The sequence below is a fragment of the Callorhinus ursinus genome, unplaced genomic scaffold (genome assembly GCF_003265705.2).
Source record: "Callorhinus ursinus isolate GAN/ISIS: 27379988/994484 unplaced genomic scaffold, GSC_fseal_2.0 scaffold5, whole genome shotgun sequence".
NCBI classification, from domain to species: Eukaryota; Metazoa; Chordata; class Mammalia; order Carnivora; family Otariidae; genus Callorhinus; species Callorhinus ursinus.
The window spans coordinates 62338560-62357637 of NW_027397067.1; positions in this window are offsets into that span (position 1 = coordinate 62338560).

A 19078-nucleotide genomic window follows, 5' to 3' on the forward strand; every position below is an offset into this window, starting at 1 on the left:
ATTTGAAAGAGAGAGAGACAGAGCAAGCAGAAGGGGAGGGAGACAAGCAGACTCCCACTGAGTGGAGAGTCTGATGCACGACTTGATCCCAGGACCTTGAGATCATGATCCAAGCTGAAACCAAGAGTCAGACACTCAACTGACTGAGCCACCCTGACCCTCGAGGATGTTTAGTTTTGTAGGAAGTTGCCAAAGTATGCCCCAAGATGATTGTACCATTTTCCACTCCTACCAGGCAATGAATGAGAGTTCCTGTTGTTCCTCATCCCTACCAGCATTTGGTATTTTCAGTGTTTTGGATTTTGGCTATTCTAATAGGGTTTTAGTGGTATCTCATCATAGTTTTAATTTGCCTTTCTCTGATGACATATAATGTGGAACATCTTTTCATATGCGTATTTGTCATCTTCTTTGGTTAAGTTTCTGTTCAGATCTTTGGCCCATTTTAAAAAATTTCTGTATTATTAGTTTTAGAAGTACAATTTAGTGATTCATCAGTTACATATAACACCCAGCGCTCATTACATCAAGTGCCCTCCTTAATTCCCATCACCTAATTACCCTATCCCCCCACCTCCCCTCTAGCAACCCTTAGTTTGTTTCCTAGAGTTCAGTGTCTCTTATGGTTTGCCTCCCTCTCTATTTTCATCTTGTTTTATTTTTCCTTCCCTTCCCCTATGTTCATCTGTTTTGTTTCTTAAATTCCACATATGAGTGAAATCATGTGGTGTGGTATCACATGGTATTTGTCTTTCTCTGACTGACTTATTTCGCTTAGCATAATACCTTCTAGTTCCGTCTATGTCATTGCAAATGGCAAGATTTCATTCTTTTTGATGGCCAGGTAATATTCCATTGTATATATACACCACATCTTCTTTATCCATTCATCTGTCAATGGTCATCTGGGCTCTTTCCATATTTTGACTATTGTGGACATGACTGCTATAAACATTGGGGTGATGTGCCCCTTTGAATAACTATGTTTGTATCCTTTGAATAAATACCTAGTAGTACAATTGCTGGGTCATAGGGTAGCTCTATTTTTAACTTTTTGAGGAACCGCCATACTGTTTTCCAGAGTTGGCCATCTGTTAATCAGTGTTGGTTTTCTTATTGTTGGGTTTTAAGAGTTCTTTGTGTATTTTGGATAACAGTCCTTTATCAGATATATCCTATACAAATATTTTCTTCTAGTCTGTGGCTTGTCTTCTTATTTTCTTGAGATTGTCTTTGTAATCTGTTTTTGAAATTGAAAATAAAACTATTTCTTTGGATGGGCTTGTACTGATATGCCTCAGGTTTAAGAACGTCTCAAGGCCATGTATAAACTTCATCACTTGTCCATCATCCACCTCTGATTCTATGGACAGCAGTTGTCTATGCGCCAACTCATGCATTCCAGACAGTCACCTCAACTATTACTGCCTCTTTCATTCAACATATTTGCCAAAATTAGAATAAGCAGAGATAGATGAAATGCAATGCAGCCTTAAGTGATGTCAAACAGGACTAAGTTCAGCACTTATTTTTTAAATCTTATCAACATAGCACAAGTATGAAATGAATTGACTATCTCCTCCTGCTGCAACAAAGAGAAGTGCAGTGTCCTTTATGCTGATAATCTTGTTGGATTCTCTAAGAGTGAATTTAAGAAGCAATATGAGTTCATTGTCATCTAACTTCCATAAGGAACAGCTCAGCATAAAATTCTGCAAAACAACAACAACAAAATCATTGTATTTCATAGGTATTCGATTTTAAATGCCCTCTGGCAACAAGTCAATTTATTATATCTTTTGTAGGGATTCAGTCACTCTGGGGCCACAAATGGATCTGTTCTCTTATTCAGGCATGCATTTTGCTTCTAATTCATTCTGATGGCTCCTGAGGATATCTAGTTCTTAAAATGAGGTATTTGCTAGTTTATGCATTTATGTATTGATGTTCTTTTATAGATGAGGCCAACAGCTGGTCATACACACACACACACACACACACACACACACACACATTGCTATGAGATAAAAGAAGTTAAGCAGGACTAAATCTTTTTATTTCATATTGCCTGGTTCTGAACTGTGGATTTTCAGACAAATACACATTCTTGAAAGCATCAAACCTCTGCTCTGAAAAAAAAAATTAACTTTACCTTTAGACCTCCCTGCTGCTCTCTACTATTATAGTTAAATTTTAATGCACTGCATATTTCCATTTTTGCCTCAGCTTCCAGGAAACAGAGTATCATTCACTCTCAATATAGGAATTGACCATTTTACTTGACCCTAGCCTCTTGACAAGACTCAATTGCTTCTGCGTTTTTTGGATAATTTTTATTATTTATTGTATTCAGAAGTATGTTTCATTTTTAAGCAATTTAAATGATTTTTAAAGAAATTCCAGTATATTTCAATGATTTCTTTCAGCAGATATTTATTGAGTACTATGCCATTAAGTTATTGTCTCTCAGCTCCAAACCTACCCTCTATACTCAGCTTTGTGATGTTGGCTGGGGCTGTGCAGGCCTCATTGTGGCTCCATGTTAGGCTGGCTCTGTGTTGGGCTTTGCCAATAGGGGGTAACAGAGGGAGACCTCCAGGCTTGAAGAGGAAGAAGGGATACTCTCCTTCCGCCAGCTTCCCATGGACCTGGATCTTTCCCATGGATCTTTCAGCTTTCTGTTCCCAGCATATCACCCAAGCAATACTTCTTCATCTCTTAGCCGTTGTTTTTTCCCATAGTAACTGCTGGATCCGATGGGCAGGTAGTTCTTCCAGTGTGAGCAAAGCCCATTTCATCTCACTTACCATCTTGTCAGCCCCAACCTGTCACAGTCTCTCTTTGAAGATCTGGGTGTGAGGCCCACTGTTAGGAGTTAGTTGGACAGTTAGGTAGTCAGGGACAGAAAATCTGGAGTCAGGACAGCTAAGATAAACAGCACTAACATCCTGTTTTGCAGCTTAGACAAGACCACACTAGCATTCTATTTTGCAGACTTTGCAGAAATGACTTCTGCAAAACATCCTGAAATAAGACAATTAACCACAGAGCATTTGTCACTATCAGGGGCAAGGGACAGTTAAGACATAAGCCCCTAGACATCAACAAAAAAGACCATCAGCACGTAGATATTAACCTAATAGATAGACAGATATGTGACCAAAGCCCTGACTGGCACAACTCAGCATGCCCTGATTGCTTAAGATAGTTCCACAAAAGAGCTCATAAAAACCCCTAAGCCTAGAAACTCCAAGGGCAAACCTCTCGGGTCCTCTCCCTCTCTGGGAACTTTGTACTATTGCTCAATAAAATTTGCTTTGCTGCCCACCATTCTTCTTCTGCTCTACCTCTTCATTCTTCAAAGTGGCTTGACCAAGAACCATGGGCACTAAAGGCTGAGGAATCCTGCAACACCACCCTGTTGCTCCTCAACTCTCAGAGACACCAGCCATGGAGAGCTCCCTCCACAGACACCAGAGTTTCAGCTCTGTAAGGACCCTTTCTAGGTCTCTAGGATTTATTAATTCCAACACCCCCTCTGCTCCCCCAGCCTGAGAGGTGGTAGCTGCTCCCTGCTGTTGCTACTTCTGAGATACTTGAGAGTTTTCTTTGTATTCTTTCAGGTACCTAGTTAACTTTATAGTAGTTAATACTTCTTTATATTAAATTCCTTCTCATCAAACTGGTATAATTTCTTTTTTTTTTAAAAAGATTTTATTTTTTTTTTTATTTGACAGAGAGAGAGACACAGCAGAAGAGGGAACACAAGCAAGGGGAGTGGGAGAGGGAGAAGCAGGCTTCCCGCCGAGCAGGGAGCCCGATGTGGGGCTCAGTCCCAGGACGCTGAGATCATGACCTGAGCCGAAGGCAGACGCTTAATGACTGAGCCACCCAGGTGCCCCAAACTGGTATAATTTCTGATGTCCAGTTGGCTCCTCACTAATGCAGGTGCTTAACATAAATTAGGCATAGTTCAAAGGGCCGGGGAATGGTCCTGACCCAGATAAATCCACTGCTTTCATAGAATTGATCTTCTTGTAGGACTGGACAGGGAACACACATAAATATGAATTATGACAAATGATACTTTTCCATTACTATGAAAAAAAAAATAAAGCCAGGTAAGGGAGAAGAGAGTGCCCAAGGTAGCAGGAAGAGACTGCTCTCTGGGCAGGCCTGGATATTTCAACATTTTTGGAGGAAGTGTCTGATCAAATTATGTAGCTATGTGGAGCAAGAATGTTTGAGGCAGAGAGAATAGCAAATGCAAATGCCCTGGGGGTAAAGCAGGCTTGCTGTGGCCAGGGAATGGAAAGGCCAGTATGTCTCTAGCAAAGGGAGCAAGTGGGAAGGTGGTAAGAGATGAAAGCAGAGAGGAAGCTCAAGAAGAGATCCTGTAGGGCTCTGGGAGCCATTGTAAGGAAAATAACTTTTCTAAAGATTTTATTTATTTATTTGAGAGAGAGAGAGAGAGAGAGAGAGTGTGTGTGTGTGTGTGTGTGTACATGTGGGGGGAGGGGAGGATCAAGCAGACTCTCCACTGAGCGTGGATCCCGACACGGGGCTTGATGCCAGGACCCTGAGATCATGACCTGAGCCAAAGTCAGACGCTTAACCAAGTGAGCCACTCAGGTTCACCCACCCCTTTTAAAAAAAGATTTTATCTAACTTTTCATCAAAATGAAAGAGTAAGCCCCTGAAGGAGTTTTGAGTATAGGAAGCACCAGCAAGTCCTCCATGATCAAAACTTTATTGAGCATGTACTTTGTGCCAGGCACTGCTCTAAAAGCCAGTATTATAGCAGTGAGCAAAACCAATTTATTACTGCCGTTACAGTGGTGAAGATAGACAAGGAGCTACTAAGTCAGTATAGAATAGGTCAGATGATAAGTGTTCTGGAGAAAAGTAGCAGGGTCACAGTGCAGGGAGTACCTGGAGGAGAGTATGAGGAGGGCAAGGCAAAGTAGGAAGGCCAGTTAAGAGGCTATTGCAATACTCTGGGCAGGAGTTGATGGTGGCTTGGACCATGATGGGGATGAAGATGTTTTTAAAAATGTGGTCAGATTCTAGATATGCTTCATATGTAGGGATGATAGGATTTTCTGATGATTTATCTGGTTCCTCATTGTTCTCAGAATAAAGTACGGATCCTGGTCAAGGCCTACAAGATTTTGCATAATCTTGTTTCTGCCCTACGTTTCTAAGCTCCTCTCTTGCTCCTTCCTCCCCGTTATACACTGTTCCTTCACTCTACTGAACACTTACCAATTTCCCAAAGAGCTGTGCTTCCACTGCCCGCTGGTCATTTGCATAAGCCAGTCCCCCTCCAGGCCTTATTTACCTGTAGAGCTTTTTCTCCTCCTCCTTCGGGCCATGGCTTACATTTTCCCTATTCACAGAAGCCTTACCTGTCTTCTGAAGATGAGGTTATGTGTCTCTCCTATAAGCCTCACCGCGAGGCCGATTTGGTCTTCTACAGCTCATCAGACACCCAGACAGCTGTGCACTCTCTTCTTGTAATCACAATTTTCAGTTTGTTTAGTCACATCATTAATTCTGTTTTAGCTTCAGAGTTCTTGGTTGGGGGAAGAGTTGAGGCAGGATCCCTTTAGACCACAAACACAAAGCAGTAGAGATGCTTGGTGGTCATCACACCATCCAGTGAATACTTGATGTAGACATTCCTCAATGTGTTCATATTTAGAAACAATTTTATACTAATGAAGAATTGGATGAGTCACTGAAGTTTTTGTTTTGGGACCTAATGTTTTGCTGTTGTGGCCTCAAAATGCCCTCATTTTCTCAAGATTTTAATTTGTTATGTTCACTTATTTTAATGCGTTGTTTTTACTTCTTGGTTGTGAACATACAACAGCCTTCAATCACTGACTCACAGCACCCTATAGAAAGAGTAATGCTTCTTCTATTAAGACAACATGGAAAATATATCACATGCTCATTTCCCGAAATATGGAGTATCTTCAAACCTTGGAAACACTTCAATTCCATGAAATAAATCTCCCCAGACTGGTAAATTCCCTGAGATTATCATAATAGATTTGCTAAGTCGACCTGAGGAGGGATTTCTATTTTGAGAGAATACTGCTTTTGGCAGCCAGGAGAGTTTTCTGTAGACATCTTTTGGAGAATGGGATAACTCATATGAATTCATCATAGCCAGAAATAAATATTCTTGGTGCCTGATGTAGGTGCATTACCGGAAGGATGGTAGTCTGGCTTAGTATCACTTGCAAAAATTATTTATGGTTGGCACTCCCAATGTGTTTTTAAAAAAACCTCTTTTCACATTTGGCTAAAAGTGTTGTCTTGCTTTTCACTATTTATTTGAAGTCTACCTTCAAAATGCTCAAAATAAGATTATTGTTGGACAGACCTCTATCTGAAATCCAGGAAATAGTTTTCATTTTGGCCCCAGTTAGAACCCACATCATGTATATTAATGCAATTTTCTCATTCTAAACTACTTTTTGTTTCTCAGTTGCAGCCAGGCTTTATTAACACGTTTAAACCAATAAATCTTCATCTTTACTGGAGTGAGCTAATTGTGTCCTCTAATGAAGAGGTCTGAACTTTGTCAAATTTATGTTTATACACTGGCCACCTCATTGAAAGCAGACCAGCTTAGGGAGTATCTTGTCAGAAAGTACACTGAATGAGTACTTTTAAAAAATCTTTCTTTGCTAATGACATTTAAAAAACTTAGTTTTATAGATGTTATTTTTGCTGGAAGTATGCAAACTCTTCCTACTAATATTTACAAATCTACTTCATGATATGCCGTTTTGTATTGGTTAGAATGTGCATCTTACCCATAACACTTTCTTATATGAAAATATATAGTCATTAACTTGTTTTATTACTTCCCTTAGAATGACCTGTTTTTCTCTGCTTAGCTAAATCCTCTGTCCCTTTTAGTCTAGGTGAAATCTCACCTTATAGCTTAACCTAATTTTGGCAGAATATTCTGTAGATCATGGAGATGTCACTACTAACTGTATTGTGTGTTCTAAGTGGAGTCAATACCAGCCAATATTTCCTGCATGTCAAAGATTTGCCCACTTATAAAAATTAATGTACTATTATCTTAACAGAAATTAGAGGTACTGGGATAAGTTTTGTTTGTTTGCTTGCTTTTACAACAACTCTGAGATGCATTGTAGGGGACATTTTTTTTTGGCCTTTCCAGAAAGCCAGTTACCTTTATCCAGGTAATAACACTGTAATATATCTTGGGATTCTGCCAGTGTTACCTACAGTGTGGGCCTATAACTGATGAGAGTAAATGATATTCAGTACCTGAGAAGTCTTCATTGCCTTGGCCTTGGGTTGTGAGGATATTATCTTAAGTTCTGAGGGCCATAGTGATGGGAAAGCATAGTCGAGAATTACGCCATTTCAGAAGAAAGAAGGCATATGGGAGAGATCACTTCCTGATAGTATGGGGCACCTGAATCCAGGTGTGCCAGAAGCTAAAGACTCCTAGATTTTTCAATTACATAGTCTATACATTTATTTTATTTTTACATATATTTTTATTTATTTATTTAGTTTTGCTTAAGAACGCTTGAGTTGAGTTTTTAAAATGATTTTTGCAATTGAAGGAGCTCTGAATAACTCTATTAGTCCCAGCTCTATAGATGAGGAAATTAAGCTGAGAGAGGTTTAGGACACTGCAGAGCTAATAACAAATGAAACTGGAATTGGCAGTCAGGTGTATCTGCCTCCATGGTCCATCCCCTCTGCTCTATTGTAGTGCATGATAGTTTTCTAGTATGCTTTGCCTGATATGTTTTGGCTCCTTCAAAAATTAATTAATTAATTATTTTGGGGGGTGGATAAAAACCTTGCTTTGCAGTGATATCATTTTCTACTAATATTTTGGAGGAAGAAAATATGAGGGACACAGAAACACTTGCGTTCTGAGTACTTATAACAGAAGCTCCATTAATACTCATTGAATTTTCCAGGGATTGATACTCAGCACATGTGGTCTTTCTCCCTTTAAAGCACTTTGGTTGAAGTCAACACCATTCTTGTTCATAGAGAGACCTGATAATCTTTTAGTCTGTGTTACTCCAGTGTCTCATGTCCGTCCGTAATCCCTATCTCCGTCAATTTACATTACTTTCAGAAACACAAACAAGGGTTGAGTGAGACCTTCCCAAGGACATTTGTATTGAGAAATACTGGGGAAATTATGCCTACTCCCGGGCTGGATGAGAGACAAGGTTGCAAGAAACATCTGAGTTTCATTCCTGGAATTGTCACTGCATTTCAGGGTAGCCTTGGACATAATTATTTTCCTCTGTTTCTCCTGAGGGAAGATAAAAGAAGTGGGAGAGGAATGAACAAACAGCCTGGGATGAATAAATTTATTCTTTGCAGTGCTAAGTATTGCATTCCTGTTTTCTTGAAATTACTGTGAACTCACAGGCCAGATCTCAAAGAGAGCCTTTGAGATTTCAGAAATAGCCCTTTTCATTTATAGCTAGAAGAACAAAAACAAAAACCAAACAAATAGAAAACAAGCTTGGTGCACACACAAAGCTCCAGGCAGGTGGGCATTCTGGTCAGTTGGTGTCACTTACTAAGACCTAATTAGCTAGGCTGCCTTGGTGGCATTTTCAGAAAGGAAGCTGGACTACTCAGCCTGTAAATGTCTCTGTTAGCTCAGTGTGTATGTTTTCATTGGCCTTTGGAGAAGACTCTTGGTCTATTATGGTTTTGTTGATGGCTAACAGTGTTCTTGGCGCTGAGTGAGATATGGAAGAAGGTGCAGGATCCGCCCAAGGCGCTGCAACCTAAGTTAGTAAAACAAATACCTCGCTATTAGTTTGACCTTGCTGGAAATTGGGCTTAAATATCAGCAGTGCTAAATTCCAGAATATTTCTATTTATCCCCCTTTGGGATGGGCAGGGATGACATTGTGGAGTAAACGTATTGCTTGGTAAGCTTCGTTTCTTCCATTTTTAGCATGTCTGTCAGTCTTCCATACTCCAGGGCTTTTTCCATGCCTGAATTAACCACATACACGGTGTCTCAGCATCCACTTGTTTTGATGTAATATTTGCCCTCATTTTAGTTCATTATAGTCGAATCTCATTTATCTCCACCCACTATGGTGGTAGAAAAAAGTATTGGCTCAGATCAACCCCAAATAATTTTTTGTATGTGTGGGAACAAATTTTTTTTTCTTATATATAATTGTGTGGATGCTGGGGCACTTCAAATAAAATTGTGAATCCTGAGAGTGAAGACCCAGCGACCCAGCGATTGAAAATTAGCCAACCTCCTCTGCCCATGTAGTTTTTTTCCATATAAGTAGGGAAGGAAAATAATACACTTCAGACTCTTTGATGTTCATACCTTTGGGAAGAGCGGGTAAAGTAGGGGAGCTGGTCAAGAGAGGTCGATGATGACCAGTGGGACAGAACCCTGTAAACGGAGGCAAGAAATACATAATTTGAAAGCCCATTTTTATGGCTGGTGTCGGGCTATTGCCAAATGGAAGTCATATGAGAAAGGAAAAATAGAGCTGTTTACAAGCTGTTGATCTTGCCTCTAATCCATACATAGCTCCTCCTTCTGAACACTCAGAAGGGTGCTAGGTTTGAGACAGAAAGCTAATTGAAGTCTGCTGGTGAGGTCTATCAATATCAATGAAAATGTGATGGATTATTACCACATGCAATAGCATGGATGAACCTTGTGACCATATGTTGAGCAGAAGAAGCCAGGCACAAGAGACTAGGGATTGAGTCACTTCATTTCAATAACGTTAACAGACAAATTAGTTTATGATGTTAGAACTCTGCAAAGTGTGACCCTCGGCAGGGGTGGAGACCAAAAGGAGGGGTGACGGGGTGCTCTGGGCTGGTTGAAATGCTTTGTTTCTTGGTCAGGGTGATGGCTTTATGGACGTGTGTCTCCTTTGTGAAAATATATCAAGTTGGATACTTATAATTTGTGTATTATTCTGTATATATTTTATATTTAATTTTAAAAGATTATTTAAAATTGCTAATGTCTATTAGAGAGATGTTTGCTTGCACATATATCATTATGGAGCTATTAAAAACTTCTAAAGAACTGTATCTGGTTGTTTATTCAAATTAGTAGCTGACTGACATTTGATTTCTGGAAGATTTTTGTTGTCAATAATTTCTGGTTACAAAAAAGGAGCCAGTGTGTCTTGGACAGTAGCCTGATGGATACCTAGGTATTATGGGTCGACGTGGGCCCTCATCGCAATCAAAGGCAGTTGAGCCAAGAACTGAGTCCTCTTAATGCACTGTCTATGGGCTCAGGAGGAGGGAGGGCGGGCTAGGTTATGGCAATTCCATGGTAGACAAAGAAATATGATATTTACTCCATTGCTCCTCAGATCCTGAAATGTGTGGCAGCTACTGTCACCAGAGCCTGTTACACTCCTTCATTCCGTGGCTCACTTCTAACCAGCAATATCTAGGAGGAGAACCTGCCTACTTCCTTCTCTAGAAGGAACATTCTCTCTCTCTGTCACACACGCATGGGAGAAGGCATTTGAACGACTATGGTTTACCTGCTTTGGGAGAGATCAGAGAGAAGAAATAGGACAAGAATGAGAAGGAAGACAAGGCAGGAAAGGGAAGGAAAAGGTGAGTGGGTCAAGAGAAATATGTTGCGGTATCTGGAGGTTGTAAACTTCAAGCAAAGACCAGCTAATAATGAGGTCTTCGCCCCACCCTATTTTTTAAAAAATGTTTAAATATACTTACTATATGCTAGGAACTGCCTTTGTATGCCTGTATCATTCTATTTAATTTTAATCTTACAGAAGATAAAAATTGAGGAATCGGGAGGCTGAACACAGTATGTCTGACTCCAGTCTAACCTCTCCTTATTCAGTAAGCTAAACCCTCTTAGCTGGAGTCCACTGATTAGGAGAATAATAATGTAATGTGCTGAGTGCCTACGACATCCCAAGTACCTCTCTTACACCTTTTATTTTCTTTTAACTTTATCATGGCAAGAACACTCAACAGGAGACATGCCCTCCTAACAAAATTGTAAGTATAGAGCATATTATTATTGACTGTAGGTATAATGTTGTACTGCACGTATCTAGAATTTACCCATTTTGCTTAAGTAAAACTTTGTGCCCTCTGATGAGTAACTCCCTATTTCTCTCCCCCTTCCAGCCCTTGGAAACCACAAGACAATACTTTCATTCTATGAATTTGACTATTTTAGTATTTCACATCAGTGGAATCATTCAGTATTTATCTTTTTTTGACTAGCTTATTTCACTTAGCATAATGTCTTCAAGGTTCATCCATGTTGTCACATACTGCAGAATTTCATTTTTAAAGGATGAATGATATTCCATTGTGTGTAAAACCACATTTTCCTTATCCATTCATCTGTCAAGGGACATTTAGATTGTTTCCCCATCTTGGTTTTTGTGAATAATGCTGCAGTGAATATAGTTGTGCCAATATCCCTTTGAGATTCTGATTTCAGGTCTTTGGGATAAATACCCAGAAGTGATATTGATGGATCACGTGGTAGCTCTATTTTTAATTTTTTGAGGAACCACCATACTGTTTTCCGTAGTGGCTGCACCATTTTACATTCCTACAGCTCTGCACAAGAGTGCCAGTTTGTCCACCTATATATTTGTTCTCACTCAACATATTTCATTTAAAATAATTTGTTTTTGTTCATGCTGATCAACATGTCCATAAGGCTAATTCCAGCTGTCTGTGCCCATTTGTATTGGCTACTTGTTACTGGCTGTGACCTTATCCTTTGGGGTTCCAGCTGGAGCTGGGTGGGACTGCCTGGAGCCATTCCAGGCCACATGGCCCCTCTGGTCACTCTGGTCTGGACTCATTCCTCCTTGCCATCCATCCTTCCCACCAGGGCTTATCTGGAGCTTAACCAGTTCCCAAAGGGAAAGATAGGTCACTGGGCAGATGACCATGTGCCTTTAACTGCTGACCCTGATTTGCGTGTACTGGCTTTGAGGGAGGATTCTTGTGGCTTCTTTTCACTCTGAGTTTATATTTAAGCAAAGATTAGATTTGCTACACACTTCTCACTGACACATGAAGGTTTTGGGTGTGCATCATTGAATAGCATCCCACAAAACCAATGGACTATAGAAGTCAATTGTGCCATGTACATGTGATCAACGTGGAAATTCACATTTGAATGACTAAAATGAGTCAAAAATGTTGTAGAGATTAGTTACAGAATCATCACAAGTATTTGAGTATCCATGAGCTGCAAGTATTAAGCCAGGTAATCGTGTGGATTCAGAGGTGTGATGTCAGAGACTGGAATGAAGAAGCAACTGAGATCAGGTTGTCAGATACTATACTAAAAACCAAGCCTGTGCTGAATGAAGGTAATTAGCAACAGGAGTGCAAATGGGCACATGGTAAGATGAGAGAGATGGTCACTTGACAGTGTGGGTAAAATGATCTTGCCTTATATCTGTGTAAGTGATCATTTCTGTATATTTACAAATCAGATACAGTGATAATTGGTGTTTTGTGTAAAGTGTGCCTCAAGTGGCCAATAAGTTAGGAAATGCTAGTTAAAGAAAATATATACAGGTTTCTCTACAGTAAGATCTTCCCAAGTTTTTTTATGCTAATTTCAAAGCTCCAAGAGAGAGGTAAATTTTCTGGTACCCCACGTTTTGCACCTTGAGAATATTTTTATATGCAATGTCTTCTGGAACTAGTCTTTAGAAAGGCTGGAAACAGTGGTTTAACCTTTTCCAAATCATCTGCCTGTCATTTCATGTTCTCCTTTCTTTTAGGTCTGGAGGAGAAAATCTAGGCAGCATAATGTAGTGGAAAGTTGACCAGAGAGTAGCCCAAGACCTAGGCTCATCACTCAGGGCTATTTTGATTTCACCTTCTATGAAAATAAATCTACCCCTACTGTCCTCAACAAAGTGAGTCTACTTGAGACTCAGTGACGCAGAGATTTCAGGTTTCCTTAACCGGGGAACAGATCCTGCCATAAACCCTTTAGATGCATTCTCAACAAGCGTTTTCCTTTTATTTTCTCACAGTACTCAGCTCTGAGCCCTTAACTTGTGGCTTATTTTGTGTTTGCCCAGGGCAACACAAGAAAATGTAGATTAGTGCTACAAAGGTCCTGAAGAGTACACGTGTGTCCCCGTCTCCTAGTAGACAGATGAAGAATCTAAACTTTCTTTGGAGTTTGACTTTTCCTTGGATTATAGTGCTGGTTAATGTGAGGGACAGTGGGGGATGGATTAAGGTCATCTGATTCAGTCTATGCTGCTTCCTGTGGGGCATACGGGGACCCTAGGATCACCTTGAGGTTTGATTCCCTTGACACAGGGCTGATCCATGGGAAATGCCCAGGGGAAATGCCTCACTTTCACCCAGATATTCTTACTCTTGTCAGATATGGTAACACTCAACTGAAATATAGTTGGTTTTCTCTCTTGGGGAAATTTCTTCAACACAAGTAATTTGGGTTCAAAAACTCCATCGGCCTATTAGGATGTATCTAACTCTGTCCCAGAGCTATTAAAAAAAAAAAAACAAAGCCAAAAAACAAAATTTTAAAAAGTCCTATTAACAGATCCTAGTTGCTGTTATATCAAGGATCCCAGGAAATGATTGAGTTTAGCACTTGATGGTTACAGAATAAGGGCTAGGGAAAATGCATGGTGTCTCTAAACCTCAGGCAATTTAACTGTGGCTGCTAAGGCATCCACAGAAAGAGTTTTTCAATTGGTATATTTATACTTTCTTTACTTAGTATTGATTCTAAATAAGGATAAAACCCATCCTTGATGGGAAGCCCTATGAGTAAGAACAGATGAATTAAAGCTTGTTTTATCTTCCCACTTTCCTTTCACTGTAGCCAAAAAAAGCCTTCCCTGTAGAGGCGAATGGGATGTATTCTAGAGGAAGCCGCTGCCGCTTTCAGAACAACTAAATGATGAAGTGGTAGGAGAGTCCAGGGTAACGGGGGGGTTGGGTTCTGGTGCAGGTCCCGGTTTCCCTAAACCTTTTGTACAGAAAGTTGGGGGAAATCGACCAACTTAAAGGTCTGCAGTTCAAACCTCCCCTGCCCATTCTGTATATGGATGCCCAGGCCTGTCATTCTCCAAACCTTGTATTTCTCTTAAAACACCTGCTTTTGAACCACTTAGAAAGCAAGCGCTCTCTCTATTTTAGGTCTTGCAACAGATTGATTTCATCATATGTATTTGCTCATTGATTATTTGTGGAACCGAGAAGAATCTCTGGGTATTTTGCCTTATGGCAGAAAATGAATAGAGAGAATGAATGATCAAGGCAGGATTAAATATTTAGGCATTGGCTGCTCTTTGTGTGTGTTGGGGGGGGTGGGGGTGCGCATTATGTACAAACATCATTAAGTCAGACTTGCTCAAACAGAAATTGTAATGGTTCTCCAAACCTAAGGTAGGGCTCAAGTTTATCTTTACTTCAGCTATGCAGCTAGGTGTGTGACTATGCAGGGAGATGGTATCTGTACTTTAAAGAGCAATCTTTTTCAACATTCTGGAAATGCTATCCCCACCTACATGTAATCCACCCTGACTTGCAGCTGATTTTCTATATCCTGGCACACAGGCTACTCCCCCCTGCAAATGGATACTGCTGGGCTTTGGCTGATATGTTTTCATCCCTGGAGCCTCTTCTTCCTCTTCTTTCTCCTCTGTTATCCTGCTTACCTTATATGGTTCCTTTTAAGTGCCCTTATCCTCCCCCATCCAAGTTCTTTGTTCTCCCTCCCAGAGTTCCAGAGTCCCATGGTGATAGACTCCTGCCTCCAACAGAGTGCTTATTTCATTCTGCTTGACATTGTAGTGAGATGTTAAAAGAGGGGTAGGGAGAGAGTAGAAAATGAATGGGCTTTGGAATCATAGAGGAGGTTTTAGCTGTAAAACCTGGAAAATTTTAGCTGTAAAATGTTAAGCAAGTTTATTGTGTATGTTTGAATCTTAAGTTTTCTTCTCTCTAAAATAGACATAATAATCGTCCTGCCAATTTTTGTCAGCATACAATGAGCTAATATATGTAAAGAGCCTAATACAATGCTTCTTATGAGGTAGATAATAGATCTCAGCTGTTATTATCAGTTACAATGATTTAGGCATTTTATCTTTGTGTCATTTCCTTAGTGTTTTCACAGTGTCTGGAAAACTATCTGTTTCAAAATTGTTTGTTGAATAAAGAAATAACTCCCTTGATATATAAAGTTCCCATTATACCTATAGAGCTGCTACAGAATTTCATAAACTGCTACTAAATAAATCAGGAAAAGAATTATTTGATAAGGTAAGCAGAGGTGAAAGAATATGATGATACAGTTGTTCTGGACTATTTAATTTATTCACCAAAGTAGCAATTCCATGGGGCAACACAGGGGATTTATGTCTATCTTGAGAATTTTCAGTGCACCGGGCTCTGTACTTGGAGGACAGCTATGGTCAGCAATAAGAACTGATAATTATTGATCATCAAAGATTCTGCCTGGGTGTGGGCATGGTGGTTGAATACAGGCAATACCAACAATAACTTTTTGAGGTAGATAGTCATGTTGTCCTCATTTCACAAAAATGAAAATGAAGCCCACAGAAATAGAATAACTAGTCCAAATTTATTAAGGTCTAAATGGCAGACCCTTGTACGCAAACCCAGGCACTCTGGCTCACCAAATCCACTGTGACCACCACACCCTGTGAGATTCTGTCCTCCGGCAGTTTACACTCTAACTGAACCGTCTGTGGATGCAGAGAAATACATGCTCCAATCCAAGGAACTCAGGCGATTTGAAGCACAGAGGGGGTGCCATCTGAAAAGCAATGATTTGCTAAGGCTTTCTTTTTTTCCCTCCAGCTACTTCCTCAGTTATACTTTAAAGTTTCTTGACTCGTGATTGGTGGGTTTTCCCCTCACTTTCTCATAGAACTACTATGATTCATTTAGCTGGAGGTTTCAACTGGGAGGGAAAGTACCACCCTTTGGTTGTGTTTACTCAATGGCTGTCCGTAGGGGTTGCATGTGGTCAAGCCAAGAAGTCAAATACTTGATTGTATTCGGAACAATGCTGCTGCTGGCTTCCAACTACATGGCTCTTCTGCTCTCTCCCGGTTCTCTGATAGAGTTCTGCAAACCATGAGCGGCTACTCTCACAATACCTTCTATACGAACTTGGATTCTTTCAAGGCCAGCTCTGGAGAGAAGATGGAATTAGTATAGCAGCAGATGGGTGGCCAGCCTTATTCAGATTCTCCAGGTACATTTCTTAGAGTCAATTCAAGAAGCCATTAGAGAAAGAAAGGAGAAAGGAAAATCACATAGGTATCTTTCTCTCACTCACCTGATACAGAACTTGACATTGTGCCATTATAGTGACCCATATTAGATTCTTTGTAGAGAAGAGCTTTCCCTGAATTAAGGATTTTAGTTTCCTATTATATCGATTTATTAGTACCTTGTTTTAGAGTACTAATGCATTCACACTTGATTGCCATTTGGCAGGGGGAGGGAGAGAGTTCTGATAGAGAGATGCGGGAAGGAATCCAAAGCATGGTGGAGACGAGCTAAGGCATGCTGAAAGGCATTGATGAACCAAGAGGAATAACATCTTTCACAGCTGGGAATGAAGGGATTGGGAAACAAAGCAAATCCCCCTTTACCTTAGGCTGGTCCAGTTGTCTTGCTTACAAACCTCCCTCCCTCCCTCCCTCCCTCCCTCCTTCCTCCCTTCCTCCCTCCCTCCCACCCTTTCTTCTCTAGACACAGTACAAGGCAAATCACCAAAATACAAAGACAAAGGAAACTTGGTTCTTCCTCCTTCAGGTTCACAATCTAGCAAATGACACATGTGCACAATTCAATCTGCAGAGGGCCTGGTTTTAGAAGGAAGGTATACACACAGTGGCATGGAACCTTGGCGCTAATTTTCTTTTTCTCTGGATCCTGAGAAAGTGAAATAGAAGATGGAGGGGAGGCATGGCTGGGACTCAGGGTGGAACTCCTGTTCACCTTCTTATTGGTGGAGTGGCCTCCGATGTGTTGTGCTTGCCCTCAGCCTGGGAAACCTGCAAGCAGTGCCTTGGCCCTGTGGGAATTGGTGTGAACTGTATTGCTCAGTAAGTCTGGCCAAGGCAGTAGTGTGCAGGTAGATAATAAGAATGCTAGCAATGACAGCTCACTTTTTTTTTTTTGCACTCTTTATGTGCCAGGCACTGTACTAGTCTATTTAATGATCTCGGCAATCCTGCAAGTACTCTTATTATTCCCATTTTACAGATAAGGAAATGATGCTAAGGGAAGTTCACTAATATGTTCAAGGACACACAAGGTAAGTGGCAGAGCTGGGATTGCCTTCAGTAGTCCAACTCCACATGCTAAGCCTGAACCATCATATTCCTGACTCTCCAGTACTTCATAGCACAAGTAGGTGGAGTCCCCCTTTGCAAGTAACTCTAAGAGCATACCATGCTAGGGATCTAGAAGGGTCGGTAGGAGTGCTAATCATTAGAAAGGGAAGCATGTACCATCCTGGGAAGTAGTGGCCTTTTGGTTTTAGGGGAGAGGACCATTAGTAGTGGTTGGGAGCAGGTGTGTGGTTAGAACAACTGGAAGGTTGTCTTCCCAGTGGTCCAAGAAACTGAGTGTCATATCCTCCTTTTTTTGAAGAGGTGATGTGGTGATGTTCTCTAGGCCTAAAATCTCTGCTCAGCCAGACCTAGGCACCACTGTCATCATTTTAATATTCAAATCCAATATTAGTATTAATTGAATAGGAAAGCAATAGTGATTTTTGTGTTCAATAGGTAAGTTTAAACAAATATTTTTATTTTGTCTGTGGGAAACTATAATAAAACAGAACTAGCCTTTCAAACACCGGTTGCACTATATAATTAGGTAGATAAACATGGTTGTAGAAGTTGGAACTGCATGAACCTTTAACAAACAGCAGGGAAAAGAATTTTCCAGTCATCTTTTGGTGAGGCTGTAAGACCATGGCCAAAGGAACAATGTTTCCTTGATGATAGCTTTATCCCTAAGCTTTAGCAAATATGTGACTTTGTATAACACCATGAAAGAGTGTTTTCAGTTGAAGATGGCCAGCATGCATTTGACTTCTGACATCAGTACTAGAAGGCACTGACATAAAACCTCTTATTCATTTAATTTTTCTAAAGTATTGAGCACTGGGTATTATATGCAACTGATGACTCACTAAATTCTACCTCTGAAACTAATACTACTCTTGAATTTAAATGAAATCTTGAAAAAATAAAAAAAATAAAATTATGATGGTCAAGATAAAAAAAATAAAGTATTGCCTTCATTTTAAACACAAAAGAAACACAAATTGGGGTATAAAACGAAAGCCTGACTGAATGTTTTGTACACAGGGTTTGGGTCTTTCCTTTTTTTTTTTTCTTTTTAAAGATTTTATTTATTTATTTGACAGAGAGAGAAAGCACAAGTAGGCAGAGTGGCAGGCAGAGGTAGAGGGAGAAGCAGGCTCTCCGCTGAGCAGGGAGCCCGATGCGGGGCTCGATCCCAGGACCCTGGGATCATGACCTGAGCCGAAGACAGATGCTTAACCAACTGAGTAACCCAGGCACCCAGGGTTCGGTTCTGTCTTGAAAAGGAGGGATTATCTGAAAAAATACCATTCCTTTTCATGTTGCGTCTTCTCCGGCCTTTTTATTGAATTGAGTTGCAGAGAGTCTACTCAAGCCAGGTTTCTCCCTCATGAGCCTTCCAATCATCCTGCCAATCATTTTATGTTTTTAATGAGTCAGTATGTGCTACACAGGTAACTGAAAATAATGCCGCAGTAACACCCTTGCACAAATATCTAAGCATCAATGAGTAGTCCTGTGGGGGAGAAACTGAAAAAGTATAAATGCATTTGAATTTGAAGAACATTACAAAATTATACTGCGAAAAGGCTGTTCTCCTCCTGCATAGGGTGCATGAAGGTGTCCATTTCTTGCCCTTGCACTTTTACCAACACCAGATATCA